Raw genomic sequence first — 8,148 nt, forward strand, 5'->3', positions numbered from 1 at the left:
GTGAGATAAATAGTTTTGTATGTGGGCGTCATCTGCTTTGTCGAAATTGATTATAGTTTGGGCTGTGGTTTGCACTGATATTTTGTTATCTAGTGGTAAGATACACATCGGAATATTGTGATCGGATATTCCTTCTATTACTTCTAACTTCACTTGTTCTAAGAGAAAGTAACTACTTAGTAAGATCAGGTCAAGTATACTCCGAGACTCGTTTTGCACCCTTGTGGGGTATTCCACAATTTGGCGCAAGTTGAAATTTAACATCATATCGAGAAGGGCTTCTGAAGCCTTTGTTGTGTACTGCATGGTAGACCAGTTAAGGTCGGCAAGGTTAAAATCACCCATAAGAATAACACGACAATTTCGAGCATGTTGCTGCAAATATTCTTGTATGGCAATTATGCATTCGTGTCCACATACGGGGCTTCGATATAGGCAACCAACAACTATACTTGTGCCTTTAGTGTTAATCTTACAAAAGATTGCCTCGGCATCAGCTACCCCTGGAAGAATGACCAGTGGGATTGATTTCTTTATTGCTAGCGCCACGCCTCCACCACGTGATTGCCTATCTTTGCGAACCAGTACGTAGTTTGGGGGAGTGACTTCATGACTTCAGACAGACAATGATAACCATGTTTCGGTGACGGCCACTATATCTGGTTCACGATCGAGCAATAATTTTTCAAATGGCTGCACCTTATTTAAGATACTTCGAGCGTTGACGTGTAACAACGTTAATTTTTCTTGCGCTGGTATTGGCGTGTTGCCGGGCGGTTTACTTCGTTTTTTTTTCTTTTTTCCACGTTCGAATTCTTTTTTTGCTCCGTTTTGTCGTGCTTCTTTATTTCTACCCTGTCATTCTTTTCGTCATCCCAGATGAAAATACGATTGTTAATGAATAGTTTGTTGTACGCTAACGACACCTTGTCTTTATTTTCGCGGTTTGCCTGTGCACTGTTCCAGAGTTTCTTTCGGGTCTCTCTAACTTTTCGCGAAAAATTTTCCTCTATTGAGAGGTCTGATTTCTTTAGTTTAAAGCAGTTTTTTAGTATGACACTTTTATCTCTTGCGTCTAGTAATTTAAATATCACTGGCCTCGTCTTGTTCGGTCCTCGTCTTCCTAAACGATGTATGCGCTCAATGGCCACAGGTTCGAGTTCAAGGATTTTTGTGATTATTTCCTCATTTACGGCCTCTTCAAGCGCTTCGCTTGTTTCTTCTTCCATTTCTGGTAGGCCATAAACAATTTAGTTTGACCTTCTGCTATGGTTTTTGATGTCGTCTATTTTTTCTTAAACAATCTTAATTACCTTATTCATAGAAGCCGTTTCCGTATGACACGCGGTCACTTCAGCTTCGAGTTTCGTAATGAGGTCAAGCTTGCTCCTTATATCCGCTAGTCGCTTTTTTTGATATCTTTAATGTCGGAAGCAACTTCGGTAAGTTGTTTGGCGGTTTGCTCGAGGTCAGGGACGGGGTTGCTTTCAATATCTCCGCCCATCAACAATAGCTTCTTAAAGTATGTCATGCATGATTCACACACAGCGATATACTGCCATGGGCACGGCAACACCAACAAGAAACGGTCACTTGAACGGAGGCATTTCCCAAAGCGTATTCTCACCCGCAAAATGTAGACGAACGGGCAAATTGTGAACCGCATGTCGACGGTGCCACCATGCCCAGTGACAGGGGGTCCCTTGTGGAACGCATATATAGCCGCAGATTGTGCAGACTCCATGTGGCGCTCTACAGCAGATGGGTAGGCGCATGTGCCGGTAAGCTGATGTAGCTGATAGTCGAAGATCCGTGTCGGCAGCGTCGGTGCGTAGTCATTCCTTGCATGCCGGTCCAGCGCAGTCGCAGCGGTCCCGGTAGTTCCGAGCCGCACATCGCCTCCGTCGAGTAGCAGGCCGAAGACGAACTGCAAAATGTAGACGAACGGGCAAATTGTGAACCGCATGTCGACGGTGCCACCATGCCCAGTGACAGGGGGTCCCTTGTGGAACGCATATATAGCCGCAGATTGTGCAGACTCCATGTGGCGCTCTACAGCAGATGGGTAGGCGCATGTGCCGGTAAGCTGATGTAGCTGATAGTCGAAGATCCGTGTCGGCAGCGTCGGTGCGTAGTCATTCCTTGCATGCCGGTCCAGCGCAGTCGCAGCGGTCCCGGTAGTTCCGAGCCGCACATCGCCTCCGTCGAGTAGCAGGCCGAAGACGAACTGCAAAATGTAGACGAACGGGCAAATTGTGAACCGCATGTCGACGGTGCCACCATGCCCAGTGACAGGGGGTCCCTTGTGGAACGCATATATAGCCGCAGATTGTGCAGACTCCATGTGGCGCTCTACAGCAGATGGGTAGGCGCATGTGCCGGTAAGCTGATGTAGCTGATAGTCGAAGATCCGTGTCGGCAGCGTCGGTGCGTAGTCATTCCTTGCATGCCGGTCCAGCGCAGTCGCAGCGGTCCCGGTAGTTCCGAGCCGCACATCGCCTCCGTCGAGTAGCAGGCCGAAGACGAACTGCAAAATGTAGACGAACGGGCAAATTGTGAACCGCATGTCGACGGTGCCACCATGCCCAGTGACAGGGGGTCCCTTGTGGAACGCATATATAGCCGCAGATTGTGCAGACTCCATGTGGCGCTCTACAGCAGATGGGTAGGCGCATGTGCCGGTAAGCTGATGTAGCTGATAGTCGAAGATCCGTGTCGGCAGCGTCGGTGCGTAGTCATTCCTTGCATGCCGGTCCAGCGCAGTCGCAGCGGTCCCGGTAGTTCCGAGCCGCACATCGCCTCCGTCGAGTAGCAGGCCGAAGACGAACTGCAAAATGTAGACGAACGGGCAAATTGTGAACCGCATGTCGACGGTGCCACCATGCCCAGTGACAGGGGGTCCCTTGTGGAACGCATATATAGCCGCAGATTGTGCAGACTCCATGTGGCGCTCTACAGCAGATGGGTAGGCGCATGTGCCGGTAAGCTGATGTAGCTGATAGTCGAAGATCCGTGTCGGCAGCGTCGGTGCGTAGTCATTCCTTGCATGCCGGTCCAGCGCAGTCGCAGCGGTCCCGGTAGTTCCGAGCCGCACATCGCCTCCGTCGAGTAGCAGGCCGAAGACGAACTGCAAAATGTAGACGAACGGGCAAATTGTGAACCGCATGTCGACGGTGCCACCATGCCCAGTGACAGGGGGTCCCTTGTGGAACGCATATATAGCCGCAGATTGTGCAGACTCCATGTGGCGCTCTACAGCAGATGGGTAGGCGCATGTGCCGGTAAGCTGATGTAGCTGATAGTCGAAGATCCGTGTCGGCAGCGTCGGTGCGTAGTCATTCCTTGCATGCCGGTCCAGCGCAGTCGCAGCGGTCCCGGTAGTTCCGAGCCGCACATCGCCTCCGTCGAGTAGCAGGCCGAAGACGAACTGCAAAATGTAGACGAACGGGCAAATTGTGAACCGCATGTCGACAGTGCCACCATGCCCAGTGACAGGGGGTCCCTTGTGGAACGCATATATAGCCGCAGATTGTGCAGACTCCATGTGGCGCTCTACAGCAGATGGGTAGGCGCATGTGCCGGTAAGCTGATGTAGCTGATAGTCGAAGATCCGTGTCGGCAGCGTCGGTGCGTAGTCATTCCTTGCATGCCGGTCCAGCGCAGTCGCAGCGGTCCCGGTAGTTCCGAGCCGCACATCGCCTCCGTCGAGTAGCAGGCCGAAGACGAACTGCAAAATGTAGACGAACGGGCAAATTGTGAACCGCATGTCGACGGTGCCACCATGCCCAGTGACAGGGGGTCCCTTGTGGAACGCATATATAGCCGCAGATTGTGCAGACTCCATGTGGCGCTCTACAGCAGATGGGTAGGCGCATGTGCCGGTAAGCTGATGTAGCTGATAGTCGAAGATCCGTGTCGGCAGCGTCGGTGCGTAGTCATTCCTTGCATGCCGGTCCAGCGCAGTCGCAGCGGTCCCGGTAGTTCCGAGCCGCACATCGCCTCCGTCGAGTAGCAGGCCGAAGACGAACTGCAAAATGTAGACGAACGGGCAAATTGTGAACCGCATGTCGACGGTGCCACCATGCCCAGTGACAGGGGGTCCCTTGTGGAACGCATATATAGCCGCAGATTGTGCAGACTCCATGTGGCGCTCTACAGCAGATGGGTAGGCGCATGTGCCGGTAAGCTGATGTAGCTGATAGTCGAAGATCCGTGTCGGCAGCGTCGGTGCGTAGTCATTCCTTGCATGCCGGTCCAGCGCAGTCGCAGCGGTCCCGGTAGTTCCGAGCCGCACATCGCCTCCGTCGAGTAGCAGGCCGAAGACGAACTGCAAAATGTAGACGAACGGGCAAATTGTGAACCGCATGTCGACGGTGCCACCATGCCCAGTGACAGGGGGTCCCTTGTGGAACGCATATATAGCCGCAGATTGTGCAGACTCCATGTGGCGCTCTACAGCAGATGGGTAGGCGCATGTGCCGGTAAGCTGATGTAGCTGATAGTCGAAGATCCGTGTCGCCAGCGTCGGTGCGTAGTCATTCCTTGCATGCCGGTCCAGCGCAGTCGCAGCGGTCCCGGTAGTTCCGAGCCGCACATCGCCTCCGTCGAGTAGCAGGCCGAAGACGAACTGCAAAATGTAGACGAACGGGCAAATTGTGAACCGCATGTCGACGGTGCCACCATGCCCAGTGACAGGGGGTCCCTTGTGGAACGCATATATAGCCGCAGATTGTGCAGACTCCATGTGGCGCTCTACAGCAGATGGGTAGGCGCATGTGCCGGTAAGCTGATGTAGCTGATAGTCGAAGATCCGTGTCGGCAGCGTCGGTGCGTAGTCATTCCTTGCATGCCGGTCCAGCGCAGTCGCAGCGGTCCCGGTAGTTCCGAGCCGCACATCGCCTCCGTCGAGTAGCAGGCCGAAGACGAACTGCAAAATGTAGACGAACGGGCAAATTGTGAACCGCATGTCGACGGTGCCACCATGCCCAGTGACAGGGGGTCCCTTGTGGAACGCATATATAGCCGCAGATTGTGCAGACTCCATGTGGCGCTCTACAGCAGATGGGTAGGCGCATGTGCCGGTAAGCTGATGTAGCTGATAGTCGAAGATCCGTGTCGGCAGCGTCGGTGCGTAGTCATTCCTTGCATGCCGGTCCAGCGCAGTCGCAGCGGTCCCGGTAGTTCCGAGCCGCACATCGCCTCCGTCGAGTAGCAGGCCGAAGACGAACTGCAAAATGTAGACGAACGGGCAAATTGTGAACCGCATGTCGACGGTGCCACCATGCCCAGTGACAGGGGGTCCCTTGTGGAACGCATATATAGCCGCAGATTGTGCAGACTCCATGTGGCGCTCTACAGCAGATGGGTAGGCGCATGTGCCGGTAAGCTGATGTAGCTGATAGTCGAAGATCCGTGTCGGCAGCGTCGGTGCGTAGTCATTCCTTGCATGCCGGTCCAGCGCAGTCGCAGCGGTCCCGGTAGTTCCGAGCCGCACATCGCCTCCGTCGAGTAGCAGGCCGAAGACGAACTGCAAAATGTAGACGAACGGGCAAATTGTGAACCGCATGTCGACGGTGCCACCATGCCCAGTGACAGGGGGTCCCTTGTGGAACGCATATATAGCCGCAGATTGTGCAGACTCCATGTGGCGCTCTACAGCAGATGGGTAGGCGCATGTGCCGGTAAGTTGATGTAGCTGATAGTCGAAGATCCGTGTCGGCAGCGTCGGTGCGTAGTCATTCCTTGCATGCCGGTCCAGCGCAGTCGCAGCGGTCCCGGTAGTTCCGAGCCGCACATCGCCTCCGTCGAGTAGCAGGCCGAAGACGAACTCCAAAATGTAGACGAACGGGCAAATTGTGAACCGCATGTCGACAGTGCCACCACGCCCAGTGACAGGGGGTCCCTTGTGGAACGCATATATAGCCGCAGATTGTGCAGACTCCATGTGGCGCTCTACAGCAGATGGGTAGGCGCATGTGCCGGTAAGCTGATGTAGCTGATAGTCGAAGATCCGTGTCGGCAGCGTCGGTGCGTAGTCATTCCTTGCATGCCGGTCCAGCGCAGTCGCAGCGGTCCCGGTAGTTCCGAGCCGCACATCGCCTCCGTCGAGTAGCAGGCCGAAGACGAACTGCAAAATGTAGACGAACGGGCAAATTGTGAACCGCATGTCGACGGTGCCACCATGCCCAGTGACAGGGGGTCCCTTGTGGAACGCATATATAGCCGCAGATTGTGCAGACTCCATGTGGCGCTCTACAGCAGATGGGTAGGCGCATGTGCCGGTAAGCTGATGTAGCTGATAGTCGAAGATCCGTGTCGGCAGCGTCGGTGCGTAGTCATTCCTTGCATGCCGGTCCAGCGCAGTCGCAGCGGTCCCGGTAGTTCCGAGCCGCACATCGCCTCCGTCGAGTAGCAGGCCGAAGACGAACTGCAAAATGTAGACGAACGGGCAAATTGTGAACCGCATGTCGACAGTGCCACCATGCCCAGTGACAGGGGGTCCCTTGTGGAACGCATATATAGCCGCAGATTGTGCAGACTCCATGTGGCGCTCTACAGCAGATGGGTAGGCGCATGTGCCGGTAAGCTGATGTAGCTGATAGTCGAAGATCCGTGTCGGCAGCGTCGGTGCGTAGTCATTCCTTGCATGCCGGTCCAGCGCAGTCGCAGCGGTCCCGGTAGTTCCGAGCCGCACATCGCCTCCGTCGAGTAGCAGGCCGAAGACGAACTGCAAAATGTAGACGAACGGGCAAATTGTGAACCGCATGTCGACGGTGCCACCATGCCCAGTGACAGGGGGTCCCTTGTGGAACGCATATATAGCCGCAGATTGTGCAGACTCCATGTGGCGCTCTACAGCAGATGGGTAGGCGCATGTGCCGGTAAGCTGATGTAGCTGATAGTCGAAGATCCGTGTCGGCAGCGTCGGTGCGTAGTCATTCCTTGCATGCCGGTCCAGCGCAGTCGCAGCGGTCCCGGTAGTTCCGAGCCGCACATCGCCTCCGTCGAGTAGCAGGCCGAAGACGAACTGCAAAATGTAGACGAACGGGCAATTTGTGAACCGCATGTCGACGGTGCCACCGTGCCCAGTGAAATAGACTTCATGAAATAGACTTCATACTCTGCGCTAACCCTGGCATCATACAAGATGTGGACGTGCTCGGCAAGGTGCGCTGCAGTGACCATAGGATGGTAAGAACTCGAATTAGCCTAGACCTGAGAAGGGAACGGAAGAAACTAGTACATAAGAAGCCGATTAATGAGTTAACGGTAAGAGGGAAAATAGAGGAATTCCAGATCAAGCAACAGAACAGGTATTCGGCTTTAACTCAGGAAGAGGACCTTAGTGTTGAAGCAATAAACGACAATCTTGTGGGCATCATTAAGGAGTGTGCAATGGAAGTCGGTGGTAACTCCGTTAGGCAGGACACCAGCAAACTATCGCAGGAGACAAAAGATCTGATCAAGAAACGCCAATGTATGGAAGCTTCTAACCCTACAGCTAGAATAGAACTGGCAGAACTTTCGAAGTTAATCAACAAGCGTAAGACAGCTGACATAAGGAAGTATAATATGGATAGAATTGAATATGCTCTCAGGAACGGAGGAAGCCTAAAAACAGTGAAGAAGAAACTAGGAATTGGCAAGAATCAGATGTATGCGTTAAGAGACAAAGCCGGCAATATCATTACTAATCTGGATGAGATAGTTCAAGTGGCTGAGGAGTTCTGTAGAGATTTATACAGTACCAGTGGCACCCACGACGATAATGGAAGAGAAAATAGTCTAGAGGAATTCGAAATCCCCAAGGTAACGCCGGAAGAAGTAAAGATCGAAAGCCTTGGGAGATATGCAAAGGGGGAAGGCAGCTGGGGAAGATCAGGTATTAGCAGATTTGTTGAAGGATGGTGGACAGATTGTTCTAGAGAAACTGGCCACCCTGTATACGCAATGCCTCATGACCTCGAGCGTACCGGAATCTTGGAAGAACGCTAACATAATCCTAATCCATAAGAAAGGCGACGCCAAAGACTTGAAAAATTATAGACCGATCAGCTTGCTGTCAGTTGCCTACAAACTATTTACTAAGGTAATCGCAAATAGAATCATGAACACCTTAGATTTCTGTCAAGCAAAGGACCAGGCAGG

Source organism: Dermacentor albipictus, chromosome 1, assembly GCF_038994185.2.
Source record: "Dermacentor albipictus isolate Rhodes 1998 colony chromosome 1, USDA_Dalb.pri_finalv2, whole genome shotgun sequence".
In the NCBI taxonomy this organism is placed as follows: Eukaryota; Metazoa; Arthropoda; class Arachnida; order Ixodida; family Ixodidae; genus Dermacentor; species Dermacentor albipictus.